This window comes from Bos mutus, unplaced genomic scaffold (assembly GCF_027580195.1).
Source record: "Bos mutus isolate GX-2022 unplaced genomic scaffold, NWIPB_WYAK_1.1 CTG225, whole genome shotgun sequence".
Lineage (NCBI taxonomy): Eukaryota > Metazoa > Chordata > Mammalia > Artiodactyla > Bovidae > Bos > Bos mutus.
In genome coordinates, this window is record NW_027219710.1 from 38,276 (window position 1) to 59,669 (window position 21,394).

At 46.2% G+C, this 21,394-nt stretch overlaps 2 pseudogenes; both read right to left on the minus strand.

The window, feature by feature from the left end:
• Positions 1-11,908: 11,908 nt before the first annotated feature.
• Positions 11,909-14,309, minus strand: LOC138986875 (testis-specific Y-encoded protein 1-like; annotated as a pseudogene).
• A 4,337-nt stretch (positions 14,310-18,646) lies between these two features.
• Positions 18,647-21,056, minus strand: LOC138986876 (protein Shroom2-like; annotated as a pseudogene).
• Positions 21,057-21,394: the final 338 nt, after the last annotated feature.

The following is a 21,394-nucleotide window of genomic DNA, read 5'->3' on the forward strand; positions in this document are numbered from 1 at the left end:
TGTTTTATTGTCCCAACATGTTTTATTTTTGTTGTTTTCTATTTTTGTTTCAATTCATATATACCTTCTACATTCTTTAGGACTTTTTTTTATAACCTTGCATTTTATTTTTTCAATTTGTTTTAATTGGAGGCTAATTACTTTACAATATTGTATTGGTTCTGCCACACATCAACATGAATCTGCCATGGGCATACACCTGTTCCCCATCCTGAATCCCCTCCTATCTCCCTCCCCATGCCATCCCTCCAGGTCATCCAAGTGCACCAGCCCCAAGGATCCTGTATCAAACCTGGACTGGCAATTCATTTCTTATATGATATTATACATGTTTCCATGACATTCCCCCAAATCATCCTACCCTCTCCCTCTCCCACAGAGTTCAGAAAACTGTTCTATACATCTGTGTCTCTTTTGATGTCTCACATACAGAGTTATCATTACCATTTTTCTAAATTTCATATATAAGCATTAGTATACTGTATTGGTGTTTTCCTTTCTGGCTTACTTCACTCTGTATAATAGGCTCCAGTTTCATCCACCTCATTAGAGCTGATTCAAATGTATTCTTTTTAATGGCTGAGTAGTACTCCATTGTGTATATGTACCACAGCTTTCATATCCATTCATTTGATGATGGACACCTAGGTTGCTTCCATGTCCTGGCTATTCTAAACACTGCTGTGATGAACATTGGGGTACACGTGTCTCTTTCAATTCTGGTTTCCTCGGTGTGTATGCCCAGCACTGGGATTGCTGGGTCATAAGGCAGTTCTATTTCCAGTTTTTTAAGGAATCTCTACACTGTTCTCCATAGTGGCTCTACTAGTTTGCATTCCCACCAGCAGTGTGAGAGCATTCCCTTTTCTCCACACCCTCTCCAGCATGTATTGCTTGTAGACTTTTGGAGAGCAGCCATTCTGACCGGTGTAAAATGGTACCTCATTGTGGTTTTGATTTGTATTTCTCTGATAGTAAGTGATGTTAAGCATCTTTTCATTGTTTGTTAGCCATCTGTATTTCTTCTTTGGAGAAATGTCTGTTTTGTTCTTTGGCCCGTTTTTTTTCTTAATGTTTATTTATTTTCTTTGAGTTTAAATACATTTTATTTATGTGTTTTTTTTTTTTTTTTTTTTTTACTTTACAATATTATATTGGTTTTGCCTTACATCAGCATGAATCTGCCACAGGTGTACACGTGTTCCTATCCTGAACCGCTGTCCCACCTCCCTCCCCATACCATCCCTCTGGGTCATCCCAGTGCACCAGCCCCAAGCTTCCTGTATCTTGCATCGAAGACTGGACTGTCGATTCATTGGCCATTTTTTGACTGAGTCATTTATTTTTCTGGAATTGAGCTGCAGGAGTTGCCTGTATATTTTTGAGATTAGTTGTTTGTCAGTTGCTTCATTTGCTATTATTTTCCCTCATTCTGAAGGCTGTCTTTTCACCTTGCTTATAGTTTCCTTTGTTGTGCAGAAGCTTTTAATTTTAATTAGGTCCCATTTGTTTATTTTTGCTTTTATTTCCAATATTCTGGGAGGTGAGTCATAGAAGATCCTGCTATGATTTATGTCGGAGAGTATTTTGCCTATGTTCTCCTCTAAGAGTTTTATAGTTCTGGTCTTATGTTTAGATCTTTAATCCATTCTGAGTTTATTTTTGTGTATGGTGTTAGAAAGTGTTCTAGTTTCTTTCTTTTATAAAAGTTGTTGACCAGTTTTCCCAGCAGCACTTGTTAAAGAGATTGTCTTTAATCCATTGTATATTCTTGCCTCCTTTGTCAAAGATATGGTGTCCATAGGTGCATGGACTTCTCTCTGGGCTTTCTATTTTGTTCCATTGATCTATATTTCTGTCTCTGTGCCAGTACCATACTGTCTTGATGACTGTGGCTTTTTAGTAGAGCCTGAAGTCAGGCAGGTTGATTCCTCCTGTTCCATTCTTCTTTCTCAAGATTGCTTTGGCTATTCGAGGTTTTTTAGAGACAAAGAAGGACACTACATAATGATAGAAGGGTCAATCCAAGAAGAAGATATAACAATTATATATGCACCCAACATAGGAGCACCACAATATGTAAGACAAATGCTAACAAGTATGAAGGAGAAAATTAACAATAACACAATAAGAGTAGGAGGCTTTTATACCCCACTCACGCCTATGGATAGATCAACTAAACAGAAAGTTACCAAGGAAACTTTAAATGATACAATAGACCAGCTAGACATAACTGATATCTATATGACATTTCACCCCAAAACAATGAATTTCACCTTTTTCTCAAGCACACATGGAACCTTCTCCAGGATAGATCACATCCCGGGCCATAAATCTAGCCTTGGTAAATTCAAAAAAATTGAAATTATTGCAAGCACCTTTTCTGACCACAATGCAGTAAGATTAGATCTCAATTACAGGACAAAAACTATTAAAAATAGCAACATATGGCGGCTGAACAACACACTGCTGAATAACCTACAAATCACAGAAGAAATTAAAAAAAAAAATCAAGTATGCATATAAACGAATGAAAATTAAAACACAACAGCCCCAAACCTGTGGGATACATAAAAACAGTGCTAAGGGGAAAGTTCATAGCAATACAGGCATACCTCAAGAAACAAGAAAAAAGTCAAATAAATAACCTAACCCTACACCTAAAGGAACTAGAAAAGGAAGAAATGAAGAACCCCAGGGTTACTAGAAGGAAAGGAATCTTAAAAATTAGGGCAGAAATAAATGCAAAAGAAACAAGACAATAGCAAAAGTCAACAAAGCCAAAAGCTGGTTCTTTGAAAAGATAAATAAAATTGACAAACCATTAGCCAGATTCATCAAGAAACAAAGGGAGAAAAATCAAATCAATAAAATTAGAAATGAAAATGGAGAGATCACAACAGACAACAGAAATACAAAGGATCATAAGAGACTACTATCAACAATTATATGCCAATAAAATGGACAACGTGGGAGAAATGGGCAAATTCTTAGAAAAGTACAACTTTCCAAAAGTGAACCAGGAAGAAATAGAAAATCTTAACAGACCCATCACAAGCACAGAAATTGAAACTGTAATCAGAAATCTTCCAGCAGACAAAACCCCAGGTCCAGACGGCTTCACATCTGAATTCTACCAAAAATTTAGAGAAGATCTAAACCTATCCTACTCAAACTCTTCCAGAAAATTGCAGAGGAAGGTAAACTTCCAAACTCATTCTAAGAGGCCACCATCACCCTAATACCAAAATCTGACAAAGATGCCACAAAAAAAGAAAACTACAGGCCAATATCACTGATGAACATAAATGCAAAAATACTTAACAAAATTCTAGCAATCAGAATCCAACAACACATTAAAAAGATCATTCACCATGGCCAAGTGTGCTTTATCCCAGGGATGCAAGGATTCTTCAATATCCACAAATCAATCAATGTAATACACCACATTAACAAATTGTAAAATAAAAGCCATATGATTATCTCAATAGATGCAGAGAAACCTTTGACAAAATTCAACATCCATTTATGATAAAAACTCTCCAGAAAGCAGGAATAGAAGGAACATACCTCAACATAATAAAAGTTATATATGACAAACCCACAGCAAACATTATCCTCAATAGGGAAAAATTGAAAGCATTTCCCCTAAAGTCAGGAAGAACACAAGAGTGCCCACTTTCACCATTACTATTCAATATAGTTTTGGAAGTTTTGGCCACAGCAATCAGAGCAGAAAAAGCAATAAAAGGAATACAAATTGGAAAAGAAGAAGTAAAACTCTCACTGTTTGTAGATGACATAATTCTCTACATAGAAAACCGTAAAGACTCCACCAGAAAATTACTAGAGCTAATCAATGAATGTTGAGTCTTAAGCCAACTTTTTCACTCTCCTCTTTCACATTCATCAAGAGGCTTTTTAGTTCCTCTTCACTTTCTTCCATAAGTGTGGTGTCATATGCATATCTGAGGTTATTGATATTTCTCCCGGCAATCTTGATTCCAGCTTGTGTTTCTTCCAGCACAGCGTTTCTCATGATGTACTCTGCATATAAGTTAAATAATCAGGGTGACAATATACAGACTTGATGTACTCCTTTTCCTAATTGGAACCAGTCTGTTCTTCCATGTCCAGTTCTAACTGTTGCTTCCTAACCTGCACTCCCGGAGTTCACTGAGACTCATGTCCATCGAGTCAGTGATGCCATCCAGCCATCTCATCCCCTGTCGTCCCCTTCTCCTCCTGCCCCGAATCCCTCCCAGCATCAGAGTCTTTTCCAGTGAGTCTGCTCTTGGCATGAGGTGGCCAAAGTACTGGGGTTTCAGCTTTAGCATCATTCCTTCCAAAGAAATCTCAAGACTGATCTCCTTCAAAATGGATTGGTTGGATCTCCTTGCAGTCCAAGGGACTCTCAAGAGTCTTATGCAACACCACAGTTCAAAAGCATCAATTCTTCGGTGCTCAGCCTTCTTCACAGTCCAGTTCTCACATCCATACATGACCACAGGAAAAGCCATCAGAGTGATTTAGTTATGCAGATACATATCTATTCTTTTTTAGGTTCTTTTCTATTATAGATTATTACATGATAGTCTTTTTTTTATAAAGGGTTTAGGGCTTTATCTACTTTTATTTAAATAGCAATTTTGTCTGAATCCCAAATATTTTATGTATAATTTTTATTTTTTATTGTATATTTGCATGTATAATTTTTAAATTAAAATTTCATTCTTTATGATTTTTGGCAAGTTAATTCCAAAGATTTCACTATTTGCAGGCTGAATGTTTTAATTTATAGTTTACTGGCTTCCCTGGTGGCTCAGACAGTAAAGCAGCTGCCTGCAATTCAGGAGACCCGGGTTCAATTCCTGGGTTGGGAAGATCCCCTGGAGAAGAAAATGGCAATCCACTCCAGCACTGTTGCCTGGAAAATCCCATGGATGGAGGAGCCTGATAGGCTACAGTCCAGGGGGTCACAAAGGGTCGGACATGACTGAGCAACTTCACTTTCACTGAGAATTAAGTTTTCCTTGCAGGTCTGAGAGTATGTGTGAAAATACACGGAAATGTCTATATACACATCCTTTTCAGATTACTACATTTGTTTTTTTAAGATATATAAATATATTTTAAGAGATATTTTCTGTTTGTATGGTAAAAATATGAAATGTTTTGATTCTAGAAATCTGTTCCTCAAAATGAATTCTGTATAAAAAGTAAGGAGTAATTCCTAGTAACAGAACTTGGAAATGTTAAAAAATTATTCATAACTAAGGGTGGTAACAAAACCTTATTCAAGATAAGAGTACAACAGCTGGGTCTTATAATAGGGGAACGATATTGAGCTTAAGTCTAACTCCAGCAGGGACACAGCTGTGATTTATATCTAAGGAGAAGGGTGGGTCCATGGGGTTGCAGAGAGAGACTGGGAGGCTGAAAAGCAATGAACAACAGGGTGGGTGTCAGTGGATGGAAACTTATTAAGAGGAGCATAAGACTTCCCTGGTGGCTTAGAGGTTAAAGCATCTGCCTGCAATGTGGGAGACCTGGGTTCGATCCCTCCAGCAATCCCACTGCTGGGCATACACACTGAGGAAACCAGAAGGGAAAGAGACACGTGTACCCCAATGTTCATCGCAGCACTGTTTATAATAGCCAGGACATGGAAGCAACCTAGATGTCCATCAGCAGATGAATGGATAAGAAAGCTGTGGTACATATACACAATGGAGTATTACTCAGCCATTAAAAAGAATACATCTGAATCAGTTCTAATGAGGTGGATGAAACTGGAGCCTATTATACAGAGTGAAGTAAGCCAGAAGGAAAAACACCAATACAGTATACTAACGCATATATATGGAATTTAGAAAGATGGTAACAATAACCTGGTGTACGAGACAGCAAAAGAGACACTGATGTATAGAACAGTCTTATGGACTCTGTGGGAGAGGGAGAGGGTGGGAAGATTTGAGAGAGTGACATTGAAATATGTAGAATATCATGTAAGAAACGAGTTGCCAGTCCAGGTTTGATGCGCGATACTGGATGCTTGGGGCTGGTGCACTGGGACGACCCAGAGGGATGGTGTGGGGAGGGAGGAGGGAAGAGGGTTCAGGATGGGGAACACATGTATGCCTGTGGCGGATTCATTTTGATATTTGGCAAAACTAATACAATTATGTAAAGTTTAAAAATAAAAAATAAAAAAAAGAAACAAAAAAAGAAAAACCCAGAAAGATTCTCCTGGAGAAGGAAATGGCAACCTACTCCAGTATTCTTGCCTGGAGAATCCCATGGATGGAGGAGCCTGGTGGGCTACAGTCTACAGGGTCGCAAAGAATTGGACACGACTGAGCGACTTCACTTCACTTCAAGGGTGAGGGTGAATTCTGGCTAAACTGAGAGGATCATTGCTGAGGCTAGGTAAGGCTGATAAGATATTGAGGTGAGTGATAAGGAATGTGATCTGATACTGAGGGTGGTCAGATCAAGGGTGGGGTATTTTTTTCTAAACTGAAGTAGCAGATTATGGCTTAGATTGGAATAAATGGACAGGCACCCCTGGATAAAGATATTGCCCAAAGTTGGCAGTGCATTAATGAACTACTGCTGCATATCAAATTACCCCAAACTAACCGCTTAAAACAATATTATCTCATACTGCTGCTGAAAGTTGGGAATCCAGGAGTAATTCAGCTGAGTGTTCTGGCTCGGGGTTTCATGAGATTGCCGTCATTTGAAGCCTTGACATGGGCTGGTGGATTTCCTTCCAAGATGGCTTACTCACATAGCTGTTGAAACCAGTTTCCTTGCTGGCTGTTGGGAGAAAGCCTCAGTTCTTTCACGTGGGCCTCTGTACTGGGCTACCTGAGTGTTCTCAAGATATGACTAAGCTGAGTGATCAAGAGGATGAGCAAATAGGCTCCAGTGCCTTTTCTGACCTAGTCTCAGACACTTCATTTTCATTTCTACAATATTCTAACGTTGCAAGTGAGCCATAAGTCCAGCACACATGTGAAGGGGAGTATAAGGTCCACCCTTGAAGCAAAGGATTTGTGGACGTAATTTAAAACGACGTGGTACACACATGGCCACAAATTGTTTACATACTTGTATGTCCCAAATGCATTTTCCTGCCTATGCTTTCAAAGATTTTATCCATTATAGCATTAGCTTGAAGTTCTGGACCTTGGCATCTAAGTCAGGTCCAGATATGGAACAGGGTCCAGTTGTGCAGTATCTCAAGTTTTCAGTCACTCAGTTGTGTCCTACTCTTTGCGACCCCATGGACTGCAGCATGCCAGGCTTCCCTGTCCATCATCAACTCCAGGAGTTTGCTCAAACTCAAGTCCATTGAGGTGGTGATGCCATCCAACCATCTCACCCTCTGTTGTCCCCTTCTCCTCCTGCCTTCAATCTTTCCCGCATCAGGGTCTTTTCCAATGGGTCAGTTCTTCACATCAGGTAGCCAAAGTATTGGAGCTGCAGCTTCAGTATCAGTCCTTCCAATGAATATGCAGGACTGATTTACTTTAGTATTGACTGGTTTGATCTCATTGCAGTCCAAGAGACTCTTGAGTCTTCTCCAACACAATGATTCAAATTATATAAGTGTAGTTCCTCTAGACAGTTCCTGAGGATCTGTGAACAAAAGAGATGAGTTAATCTGCTCACTTTCACAGCTAACATACAGTGGTGGGTCATGCATAGATAACCTTCATAGACACTCCTGTTCCAGAAAGGGGAGGGGAGATGGGAGTTTAATAATAGCAGTTCTGAAATCCCATGAGTTCTTGTTGGCAGTACTTTGATTTGTATTCAAGGCCTGGAAACTTCCTAGGCTTTGGTCTCTGAATTTTTAATTCTGCCCTCTGACATGATTCCATTGCATGAAAGGTGGGTAGTATATGGTTACAGTGGAACAGTCTGCCTAGCCTGCTTCCTGCTTGTTGAAGGTAGAAGTCCAGAGCTGTCTTATTTTGTACTATAGCTGGTCTTTTCAGTCCAAGCTGAACTTAAATATGCTCTCTTAAAAACTTGGTGTATCTCCTGATAATCTTACTGGTGTTCATGCCAAAGCACCCCACTCCAAAGACACCATCACACATGTCTTCATAATAAGGCCTACTCTGTCTTGGTTTTCTGCTGAGATAGCTGAGGGACAACACCCTGAAACTTGGTAAAAGTCGTATTGTGTGACTGAAATGGTCTCTGAGTGACACCGCTAAACTCTTTGGAGGGCATTGGCCTGACTAAATAATGCCAGCTTTCTGAGGCTTAACAAAGAATTTTACAGTCACACTCATCTTTAGACCACCTTTATTTAAAAAAAAATTTTTTTTTTTAAGAACTGACATATAGGTGATGTACAATGTTATATTTAGACCACCTTACCTCAATGCCCTGAATGTGATCTTTGTTTGAGAGCCATTAATTTTAGCATCTTCTGTCATCTTAAGACTGGAAAATTTCCAAATCAGCAAGTTCTCTCTCCTTTTTTAATATCTTTCTCTTAAAGTCCCCCCCCCCCTTTAAATTTCCCTTCATATTTTGCTATATGTAGCAAAAAGAAACCAGGCAGCACTTTTGGCTGTTTGGCTGGAAATCTCCTTAGCTAGATAGTTAATTAGGTACAGTTTCTCTTCCAGCTCATTAGGTACATTTTCTACTTTTCATAAACTGTAGGTGTAGTGGACTTCCCTCTGCACACTCCACAGGCTCTTTCCTCCTGCCTCTCCTTTCTGCCAGGGTCCTGGGTGCACCACTGTGATTCCACTTAGAACATGTTTGCTTAGTGAGATAATGGGGATCGATTCCCTGGCTTCAGTGCTTCTGCTGGCCAGAGACTATGTACCTTTCCCTAAGACCTTCATGTTTTTGCTATCCAACTTCTATCACCTGGCTAGGTTAGTTCTGACACTCAGAAGTGTACTGGCAGGCACTTCTGCGTGCACATGTGAACACACATGTACCTGACACACTAACATTCTTGAGAGTAAACTTGCACATATGCAGAAGTACAAGCTTTCTTCTCCAGGAACATGAATTTTGGTAAGCACCCGACTTTCTTTGTCCTGGTTGTTTTCTTTCACTTGCTCATTTATCATGTCAGGTTACACTTTTAATTCTGTGACTTATCCTCAAAGGTTACAAAATCTTGGCATTTGCTCGTGACAGGGACTATCCTGCAGAGCAGAGAGCAGGATTGGAAGTGCTCTCCCTGGACAGCTGAGTGACATGCGCCTGCATTCTGCATTCTCCCATCACCTTGGACAGCTTCACAGTACCAGTCACATTGGCCTGATCCATTCCCTGTGCATTCCTTCAGGGGACCAGAAAACAAGGACCTCTGGGCTCAGCTGACTTGGAGAACTGCTTTCTCAGTGTGCACCTATCTAGGTCATTCCTTGTGAATGTTGTGCCCTTGTTGCTAGCCTACCACTCCTTAGGGCCAACAACATTCTGAAAGAGTCCCCCTGTTCTTCCTGCTGTGTAGCTTTCTGTGTACACCTGTCTATCTGTTCCCCCAAGTGCTATCTCCAAGTAGCAGAAAAAGGCCAAAGAGACGCTCAAGCCTCCAAGAGCCCCAGAAGACTGTGATAGGTCTGGGTCTAATCCAATGTTGTGAAGAAGGTGCACATGGATACATGGTCTCTTCCAGTACAAGGCATGGAACCTGCCTTGTTCCATGAGGCCATAAAGGTAAGGTGGCATCCCTACACGTTGTCCCTTCTATTTAACACTACCCAGACACACAGAGTCCCCAAACAGATGATGCCCTGAGAAACCTGCCCTTTCTGGGCTCACAGCTCATGCCTCCCTTGGGCAGAAAGCAGCTTTTCTATTTCAAATGCACCAAGAGGGCTTGAATCACCCAGGCCTCACTGATTTACTAAATGCCAAGACTCTCTTTCAGTTGCTCTCGTTAGGCCCAGGTAGGACTCCGTACAGTCAGGCATCCCTGCTTGCCTACATAGCCCATGTGCCAAGGAAGCCAGTCCCTGGTTGGGCCCAGGGGCATCCAAGATGGTTACGTAGAAGGTAAGGTCCCTCTGAGCGTCACCTGGTGCAGATCCCCTATAACAAAATCAGAGATTCTGCACCAGCGAGACTGCCAGAATCCTCCCTCAGGTGAAGACGCACACCTATGCCCCTCAGGACCCCAAAGCCAGGGGCAAGACCCCAGAGGAAAGAAGGAATTCACGTCAGGACTTTCAGCACAAGCCATGAGGTATTATCTTTGGCAGGACCACTATTGCCTAGCCCCTGGACCCTGAAAACCATCAGGCTCCAAACTGCCCCCAGGGGCTTCCCTGTCTCCCACTTTCCCGAGGTTCTTTGGGGCATGCAATTAACCCACTATCCTTGCTTCCTCCCTGTTTCCTCCCTCACAGGCACACCCCGGCAGAGAGGCACGCACCTACACCCACACCTGTGGCTTCTTCGCCCTTCTACACTGCCAGGGAGGCTGGAAGTGCCTGGAGGCATGCCACTCTCATACCCTGTCTCTCCTAGGATGCCTGAAATTTTGCACGTACAGCTTACTTGAGCACATCTAGCGTTTTGTGTCACATCGTGCCAGTGTGTGCCACTTTTGGGGAGGGAGTGGGCTGGCTGATGGGCTGCACTGTTCAAGGACATTCCCAGGTCTCTTTCTCACGTGTGTGGAACAAGTCTCCAGTGCAGCAAGCAATCTGTGCCTCTTTCTCCTTTGGGTCTCTGCCCATCTCCACAGGACCTTAGCCTCCTCACCAGCCCAGGTCCTGCTGTAGCTACGTCTACCATTTCCACAGGCCAGCCCTCGTCCCCACAGACTGAGGGGTCCACAGGCAGTGGTTTCAAAGCCCCACGCCACCTGATTTGCTATGGGTGAATCCTCAGACCATGCACCCCATCTTCCCAGTCCAAACACACACAACAAGGTATAAATGGTGAGCGTGTTTTCTATTTGGTCTAATTACAGATTTCTGGAGCCACGGTCCCGAGTTATGACTGGCCATCCTTTCTTCGTTCCCCTCTATGACTGGGTCACTGTGGAAATAGGGCAACCAACCACCCTGAGACTGGTGACGCCTCCTGCCACCTTGTCTGGTTGTTTGGCACCTCCTCTCCTGTCACTTTCATCTCTGCATCTTGCCTTGGCCAGAAACACACACACACACACACACACACATGACACAAGCACACACGTGTATACACACATATGCTCTGCACGGGGACACAAATGCAAACGGGGAACACAGATATTTCAGGAGCTGAAGATGCCCGTGTCCAGTAATGTCAGAGATGGCATCAGTAGGCACCATGTCCTGCCCTTAGGTCTCCCTGTCCACCTCCTCCCCGAGCTCTTCTGTATTTTCCCAAGGCAGCCTGAAGCTGCTTCCAGTGCAGCATGTCAGGTGGTGGTGAGATGCTGAGTTGTGGATGTGGAAATTTACAGATGATTCCAAAGTCAGCACACAGGTGCACTGCGACCCCAGAGAGGATGCCTTTTCAATTCCCAGGGTAAGGGGCAGGAGTGAGAAGCCCAGGCAATCTCAAACTCAGTGAGCAGCAGGAGGCCGGGGGATGACAGGACCCACAGACGGATGATTCTGACAAAGATATGTAATTCACCCTGCCTCTAGTAGTATCACCTAGGACTCTCACACTGCAACCGCAGCAGATTTGAGGGAGACTTGCTTCACTCATGGACACACCGAGTCCCCAAGCCCCCAGTCTCAGCAGGGCACCTGCTACATGCATGGCCCAAATTCAGGCTCCACAGACAGCTTGCATGAGCCTGAGCATTCCCATTTGGGAAAGGACAGTGTCACAGCTACTACATGGCTGTCCCTTCTCAGCCCACCTCCAGACCTCCTCACCACATGTGTTTCTGTCATTTACCTCTCATGGAAGAACATTACTCCCTGGAGTACTACTTCAGGGGAACGTCCCAAACGTCTTTGCTGATGACCTGCTGGCAACATGAGCAAGGTCAGCCTAGAGCTGACCAGAACCCTCCCTTGAGCAGCCAAGAACTCCATCAATTGCCAACTGTGTGCAGGCCCAAAGCAACCTCACCTCAGCAATACTGTCCAATTCTGAGCAGTTATGGCCTGACAACCAGTTGAGAAAGTTAAGGATCCTGGTGTCCAGCCTGCAGCTGGGTTCTCCAAGTTCAAAGTCCCAGAACCAGTGGACTGGAGTGGAACAACGTGCCCTATACCCTGCAGAAAGACAGGGGAGACTGGGGTGGACCCCACAGGTGGATCATCCACACCCTTGCACACCCACACTCATCACCCCCGTAGCCACGTTTTACCAGTAATGTCAAGGTAATACTTCTTAATGATCAGCATGTTCAAGAAGTAGGGGTTGTCCTGAAAGGTAAAGATCAGCTTGCAGCAGGATCGTGGATGGCTCTGCACCTGCACCTACCAGGACAGGGAGGAGGGAAAAGGTGCAAGCTTCTACGGGCCTTAACTTGCCTCCAAGGCAGGCATTAACAGCTTCCACGATGACTCTCCAAAGTCTCACAGTGCAGGAACATTAATAACATGATCCTCCCATTCCCTGCCAGGTCCCATACCCAACCGTCCTCAGTCTCCCTCACTGACCTTCAAGTTGATCATGTTGCTGAGAAAGTCTTTATCTTGGTCGCTGATTATGACGGAAACTTGAAGGTGGTTCACAACCTGCTTTAGGTCAAGGAGTCATTCAGGCCACATGCCAGGCCAAGAAGAGCCAGAAGCATCAGCCCTAGTCTGGGGTGGAGGAAAGACACCAGAACAGGCATCTGCAAGGATGCTGGGCACTTCCGCTTGCCCAGCCACCACTGATGTCGTCTGCTGCTGCAAAGTTGCTTCAGTCGTGTCCAACTTTGTGCGACCCCATAGACGGCAGCCCACCAGGCTCCCCCTTTCCTCTGATTCTCCAGGCAAGAACAATGGAGTGGGTTGCCATTTCCTTCTCCAAATCATGAAAGTGAAATGTGAAAGTGAAGTTGCTCAGTTGGGTCCGACTCTTCACGACCCCGTGGACTGCAGCCTAGCAGACTCCTCCGTCCATGGGATTTTCCAGGCAAGAGTACTGGAGTGGGGTTCCATTGCCTTCTCTACTGATGTCGTCAGGCCCTCTCATACCATCAGATACGCTCATGGCTCTGGGTTTCTTGTGGTGTTCTACATCTGAGGTGGTCTGCATTCCCTATGCAGGGGCTGTTTCTGACCGCTACTCTTCTCCAGAACTGTGTATGCTGGGAGGTGGCATGTCACTGCTTACATGTTCAGACTTGCAGTCATTTTGACAAACCATTTCTGAAAGCAAAGTGTGTGTGTGTATGTGTGTGTGTGCGCGCGTGCGTGCGTGTGTGTGTGTCCCATGTCTCAGCTATTTCCCGGGAACCTCCACATTTACAATAAATAATAAGCGTCTGCCGAGGCTGCTCTGGTGTACTGTCTCTGGTCATTCCTGACTTAGAGGCCTCGGGTCCTGCTCCTCCTCAGATGCAGGCCTGAAAGAGACACTCAAAGTCATGGCTGTGACACTTACAGGTGTGGGCCTACCCAGACTCTACTCGCCTGTGCCTTTGGAGCTTGCCAATTGCCCAGGACAACACTTCCTTCAGGGGCCTCCAGCACCCTTCCTGTGCCCTCACCCCAACCCCTCCTCCTGCTCCTACTCCTGCCCCTCCTCCTCCTCCTGAGCAGCGGACCCCAAGGAGCAGCAGAAAGGATACAGTTTTGGCCCAGAAGCCAGGGATGCCCTGGATGATGGTGCTCCTTTGAGCCAAGTCACGCTTCCTCCTCCTCCTCCTCCTCCTCCTCTTGTGCATGAAACGAACATAGGCCCTGTGGTTTTTCTCATGCTCAGAGCTCAGTTCCACCTGCAGGGCAGCCAGTGCCTGCAGTACATCTAGCGCTGGAAGCTCACTCGGGCCTCCAGGCCTCTCCTGGCCCTGCTCCTCCACCGTCTTCTCCTCTAGCTCCTAGGAGGACCCCTGTTCCTGCTCCTCATCCGCTACAACCTCCACCTCCTCCATGATGTCTTCTGCCAGACGCTGAAACATCAGCCCGATCCCCACCACGTCTGTGTCCACCAGGCCCTTGCTGTCCTCCACCACCTCCACCTTGAAGAGGGTGGCCTCTTCACCTGGCATGACAACTGGTGTGCAAGGTCCCAGCTGTGCACAACATCGGGATGGCAGGCCACGGAGCCCCTGCCCCCTGAGCAACCAGGCTCACAACTAAGAAGGTCCGGGATCCTGGGACACACCTGCCTTCCTCTGACCACCTCTCAATGCTCCCCTTGGCCCTGGCCATGACCCCAAGCTGGTGCAGATGTGAAGGGACAGAACATAATAGCACAGCAAGTGGTGCGCAATGGTGGCCCAGGCTGCAGTAAACCTGTGGGGCCCACTAGCTCTTTGAGGGTGGGGAGAGATGGTGGTGGTTGGGAGGCAGGGGCTGGTGTGTGTGTGGGTTGGCTGGAGGCTGAAGAAAGGAGTGGCAGACAGCCCAGGACAGGGTGAACCGGCCCTGGGATATCAACCAAACAGGCGGGGCCCTAGGCTGTGAGCCACGCACAGGTTGCTGGCCCAAATCTAGACCAGTGGCCAAGAGGGTAGTGGGCAGTACCCTTATGGACATGCCTCTAGACCAGAGGGCATCTTTCATGGTTCCTGGGCTCCAGCACCCCAGCGTGGCCAGATTCTGCTCCAGGGAGGGAGAGGGTTTTTCATCTGCCACTACGCCAGGCACTGTCATTGACCTGGCTCTGGAAGTTCCTACCCAGGGTTCCTGTTCTGCAATTTGAACAGTGCACTCCTGTGTCCCAAGGGAAAGTCAATAACTGGGTGCTCTCACTGAATATACAAAGGATATGCAAAGACACCAAGTGGCTGGATACTTTTCTCCATGGGACAGACAGCCTGTTGCTGTCCGGATTCTAGAGAAGTAGGGGGAAAGCTTACTGTTTGCTACAATTGATATCCACTGTTCAGGGAAACCAGAGACTTAGGGTACAGAGCTCTCTCTGTGTCTCTTTATCTCTACGTCTGGCCATAGCACTGTTTTGGGCAATCCTTCTGTATGTGTACCAGGGGCTGGTGTCCGTGTGTCTCTGTCTCTCTAAGTGGTGCTCTTGCCGTTTGCCTCTCTCTGGACACCATCGCTTAGAAGAGAAGCTTATCCTTGGCATGAAGGCAAGCCCTTCTCCTCCTGAGTGAGTTGCACCAGTGGGAGATCAGACTGTTTTAGTCCACACGTTTGGAGAGTGCTTTCTCAAACTTGAAAGCCAACAGTAGGTGGTTACTGATGAACCACAGAAGGGGATGTGTTACCCTCCCTCCCTTGCTGGACAGACATGAATGCTGCTCAAGCCTGCAGCAGCTTGGCCACACTTTGCACAGAGGGAGAAATGGGGCATGCTCTCCTGGCATGAGGAAATTCCCTAAACCTTGTTCGAATGTCTGCCTGTGAGACGCTAAGGACAGCTCCCAGTTAAGTTCCATGACTCACTGGTGCCGGGGACATGCACGTCTGCCCATTTACTCTATTGAGGCCCTATCAAAGTGTTTCTGTTCTCCATGTGAGAACACATCCCAGCCTGCCCATTCTCCCAAGCCTGTGGGTCCGGGAGCAGCAAGAAGATCAAGCTAAGCCATCCATCCTATAGTCCTGATGCCTGATATATGCATTCTGCAGAGTACAAAGAGTGATGTTTCAAACTGGAAGACTCTACAGGTAGAAGGTGCTTATTCTGCAGTGATGGTCCATCTCTGAAACCTCACAAAAAAGGCAAAGCTTGCTCATGCTCATGGCAAGGCTTTCTCCTTGACCAAACAGCACTAGCCAGGGACACCTGAGTTCATCTCCAGATCTCCTCTGTCCCAAAAGTTCCAACCACTGGCCCCTGACTTCCTCTTTAATCCTTATTGGGTGTGTGCTGAGGGCTCTAATCATTGGTCCCTGTATTTCTTCTTATCCTCTCTTTGCATGTCAACACAACTCCAGACACTTGTCCCTTGACTTTCTCTATAAGCATCCTCTTCCTTGTCTATGTAGCTATAGCAACTGGATTCCTCACCTTGTCTCTCAAAGGTCTTCCATTCTGTCGACACTGTTCCATCTAAAGTGATCACTGGCCTGAACTGCTATCCTCCTCATCCTTGTCCCCACAGTCCCTCCCACGGGTCCCCAATTTGATCTACAAATCCCCTCATCCTTCCTCACACAGGTACTGATTTTATATCCAATTTATATCCTGTCTCTGATTTTATATCCAATCTTCCCTCCTCGTCTACACAGCAACAGCTACAGGGCTCTGACCCTCTCTCCAGTCCTGCTCTTCCTTATAAACACAGCTCCAGTCACTGGTTCCTGATCACCTCTCCAAATTTCCTCCTCCTTGTCCACAAAGTTCCAGGTCCTGGTCCCTAACCTCCAGTCAAATCTTCCTCTTTCCAGTTCTCACAGCTCCAGCTACTGGTCCCTGACTGCCTCTCCATTCTGCCTCCTTTTTGTCACACAGCTCCAGCCACTGATCCCTGACTTAAAATCTCCAAACCACCAAACCTAATCTTTATTCACACAGGTCTGACCATTTTGCTGCTGACTTTATCTCCAGTCTTTCTCCTCCTTGCATACTCAGTTCCAGCCACTTGTCCTGACTTTATCTCCAATCTACCTCATCCTTCTTTATACAGCACCAGCCACTGGTTGCCTTGACTGTTATCACAAATCCTTCACTTGCTTGTTGAAACATCTCCAGAAGACATGTCCCTAACCTCTTCTCTGATCCTCCTCCTCCTTGTCCACAAAGCTTCAGCCACTGGTCTAGCCACACTTCCAATCTTCCTCCTTGTCCACACAGCTCTAGCAACTGGTCCCTCACTTTGTCTCTCATTCCCCTTTCTGTTTGTCTACACAGCTTCTAGTGGTCACTGACCTGAACTGCAATCTTCCTCACCCTTGTTCACATGGCTTTGGCCCCCCTGTCCCTGACAGTTATCTACAATCCTCTTCTTTGTACAGAGAGTTCCAGAAACTGGTCCTTGACTTCCTTTCCAATTCTCCAGCTACATGTCCATACATCTCCAGCCAACTGGTCTCTGACTTCATCTCCAAACCTCTTCATCCTTGTTCACACAGGTCCAGCCACTTGTCTTATGATGTTATATCCAATCGTCCCTCCTCGTCTACACAGCTGCAGCTCAAGCACCTTGACTGTTTCTCCAGTCTTGTTCTTCTTTATCCACATGTCTCCAATCACTGGTCCCTGACATCCTCTCTGATCATCATCTTCCTCCCTGTCCACACAGCTGCAGCCATGGGTCTGTGTGACCTCAAGTGCATTCTTTCCCATCCTTGTCCACTCAGCTCCGGTCACAGTTACCAGAGTTTGATCTCCAATTCGCCTCTTAAATTTCCATGGAGCTCCTACCACAAGGCCCTGACTTCCTGTTTAATCTTCCCTCCTCCTTGTTCACACAACTTCACCCACTGGTACGTGCCCTCCTCTCCAATCATACCAGTCCTTGTCCACACCACTCCAAACACTGGTCTCTGATCTCCTCTTTGGTCCTCCCTCCTCTTTTTCCAGTTATAGACACTGGTCCCTGACCTCCCCTCCTAGCCTCCTTGTGCACACAGCTTCAGCCACTGCACCCTGAACTCATCTCCCACTCTCCTTCCTTCTGGCCCACCCTCTGGTCCCTGACCTACATCTACAATCCTCCCTCCTTCTGTCTACAGTGCTCCCACCAGTGGTGTCTGCTGCCTGCCCAACATGTCACATATCTCCTACACCAGGGCCTTAGTACTTGTTGCCCCCACATCCCCCCAGTCCCTAATGTCACTCCAGGGTTTTCTTCATTATGAGCTCATCAGAGCCTTCTCTACTATCACACTGCTTTATCTCTGTATGCCTTCACCCAGTTTTACTTTTCTGACCAACTACATTATGTTTGAAAATGTTTTCTGTAAAGAACCAGAGAGTAAATATTTTAGACTTTAGAAGCCACACAGCCACTACTCAACATGGCTTACAGTATTAAAGTCCACCAGAGGCCATGTGTAAAAGAATGAATTAGTTGTCTTTAAATAAAACATAATTGACAATAGCAGAGTGGGGGCCATGTGTGGCCTGCAGGCCCTGTATTGTGTGTTTGTTTTTGTGCTGTGAATACACAGTGCCTTCAGGGAATGAATGACTATTTTGCATGTTGCTGCTGTATCCCCAAGGGCGTGGGTTAGTTTTTGGAGTTGAACAGTGACTGCTTTTTGGTTAGCACAGGCTTTACAATCTGCTGTTGGATTTATTACCTGATTATAAGAATTTTAAATTGGCACTCAAAAATGGTATGGACCCTCTAAAGGTCATATAATTAAGTCCCTTGGGTTTCAACTGGAATAGAAGAGACATTATCCATTGATCTTAAAATGAAAGAGACTGGTGGCCACAAAGTTCTTTTGACACTGAATCTCATGACAGAGAGATAGCAAGGAGGTCCTGCGGAGAGGCCCAATTTTAGGACAGAAGACTCTCCCATAAAAGGCTTCACATGAAGGCCCAAATGTCAACATCCTACCCAACACAAATGGCACATGGTTCAGGGGCAGGCTGAGGGTGGACCTGAGGGCCACCAGCCAGCACATTATCATCTGAATTTCAGCCTCCCTAACTTTTCCACTGACAGGTCATGGTCCAAGTCACTCCCCGAGTCCTCTTCTGGCTCCTGCTGCTCCTTCAGGTCCTTCATCTTTATCAGCAGCTCTGCCTTGGGGGCCTATTTGCTGTAGTACATGTAGTTGGTGGCCAAGGGTGTGGTCTCCAGTAGGCTGGTCTTCTCCCTCCTGGGAAACAAAATGATAGCTCTGACTGTGCCTGCAGGTACACCTGAAACCTGGGCTGGGGTCTGCAAACCACAGGGCTGATGAAAGGACACCAGCCAGAGAAAGGAGCCAGCAGAAGCATGAACAGAGTAGGGTTCCCTGGTGGTACAGTGGCTATGATTCTGCCTTCCAATGCAGGGGATAAGAGTTTGATCGCTTAGTTAGGAAGAGAAGATCACACATTCTAGGGAGTATGCAAAAAAAAAAAAAAAAAAATCAATAAAGCAAGCAAACAAAAAGAAGTGTGGAAATGGCAGGTCCTGAGGCCAGAACTGAAAAGTGAAGTTGCTCAGTCACATTTGACTCTGAGACCCAATGAACTGTAGCCCCCCCAGACTCCACTGTTGCTTGGATTTTCCAGGCAAGAATACTGGAGTGGGTTGCCATTCCCTTCTCCAGGGGATCTTCCCAACCCAGGGATCGAATTGGGGACTCCTACATTGCAGGTAGACCCTTTACTATCTGATCCACCAGGGACTCCAGCCAGAACTAGAAACCCCTGCCAAATAGTACCTGAAGCCCTGCTTGTGGGGGAGGAGGGTAAAGGTAGTTTTCTTGGGGAGCCTGAGGTCTATGGAGAGCTGTCTTTTGCCACTGAGAGTGCAGCCACAGACCCCAAGTTCACCAGGCATCCTTCCACCAGGAGCCACATTTGCAGCCTCTGAGCCCCTGTCTGCTGCACATTCATGCTCCCATCTACTGTCAATCAGTGATATTTACCAAGACCACATGCACGGGTATGACAGATGTAAGCAGATGCATCTTGGAGGGTAGGCGACTGAATGCAAGAGGCTAGAGAGGGTCCTTTAGATAATAAAATGTGATGCTCTTAGTCACTCTGTCATGTCCCAGTCTTGGTGACCCCTGGGGAGTGTAGCCCACCAGGTTTCTCTGTCTTTGTGATTCTCAAGGCCAGAATACTGGAGTGGGTAGCCATTCCCTTCTACAGGTGATCTTGCCAACCCAGGGACTTAACCAAGGTCTCTCCTGTTGCAAGTGGATTCTTTAACCATCTGAGTCACCAGGGAAGCTTCCCATCCAGTTCTCTATACAGAATGAGTTACAGCAAATTTACCCCCTCAGCTAAATATGTAAAAACAGAAGTTCTTTTTTTTTTTTTTGTAAGCACATATCCTCCGTAGCCTCAATTTTCACACCTCTGTAACAAGTTTCTGCTCCTCAATACTAGTGACCTTTGGCATTTGATTGTTCTTTGGGGGGGGGGGGGGCACTGTCCTGTGTCCCTGAACGTTGATGAGCACCATCCCTGGCCTCCACTGTCCCAAAGGAGACAATGAGAAGTGTCTCCCAACATTGCCAAGTGCTCCAAGGGCAGACAGCAGAGAACCGCTACCTTATGAGAAAAGCACCCATGGGCATCCCTAGAAATGTGTCTTTTCACATCTTTACCCGACTGACGTCACTGCCCAGATGGACATTTAATTTGAGGTGGGTGTCAAAAAAATAATCCCCGAAGTGCCAAACACCTATGGAGAAATCTGTCATCAGAGAGCATGCACGTGAATGGATAAAGAGATACATCTCAGGCCCCTCAAGGTGGAAGCACAAAAGGTTAGAACCACACACAGGGAAAGTGAGGGGCAGAGATGGGGTGGGGTGGTTTACTCACTTCTCTGCCATCCTGGGCGAGAGCACCTTGGACAGCAGCTTCCTCCATTGCTGCAGTCCTTCCAGGAGGTGCTCATCTTTAGGGAAGATGCCTTCCATAGATCCATGGTGGTTCTCATCCTCACATCGGGGTCCAGGATATCTGCCAGTGACTTATCCCTGCCTGAGCTTTTGCGGGCCAGCTCCTCTGACTTGAGGTCATCATCGGCCCTATCTTTGGCTTTCATGTACCTGAGCGTGGGAGGGGAGGCCCAACCGTCCTTGGCGGGAGGCCCAGGGTCTCCAGGGGGCTGGGGCTTGGCACCCTGGAGGCTGTAGGGGCAGAAGTGTGAGTAGGACTGCTCCGACCTGCTGAGCATCTTGATTTGATCCCACTGGAGGCCGTGGGGCAATGTGGGTGGCTCTGGGATGCGGGCCAGTGACTGACAGCTTTCCTTCTCAAGGCTGGCTCTCCAAGTGCACTATTTTGATGGGCACCATCTTCATCTTGGTGTTGTCCATCACCCACTCGATTCTGCCAAAACAAGAGGTGTCCATTGGAGACATGCTGTGTTCCAGGCATAGCTCAAGGATCAGAACTCACATGAGTGAACCGGCTGGTCCTAGGGTGGAGCCTTCCAGACAGGGGAGCCCAACTCAAAGATGGGCCTATCCAGGTCACACATTCCAGGATTGGGAGGATGAATTCTAGGAGTTCCTGCCCACAGCCACTCAACTTGACCCTACTCTGAGTCCAACAGAGTAGGTTGACCCTACTCTGCCTCAAGGTGCTTAAATTCAGAGGGAAAATTCCAGCATTTCACCCAAGCAGAAAAACACAGGGAACACCCCTCTTCATTGCATTCCTTTATCTCCACATGTATAAACCCTCCCCACTTACTAGT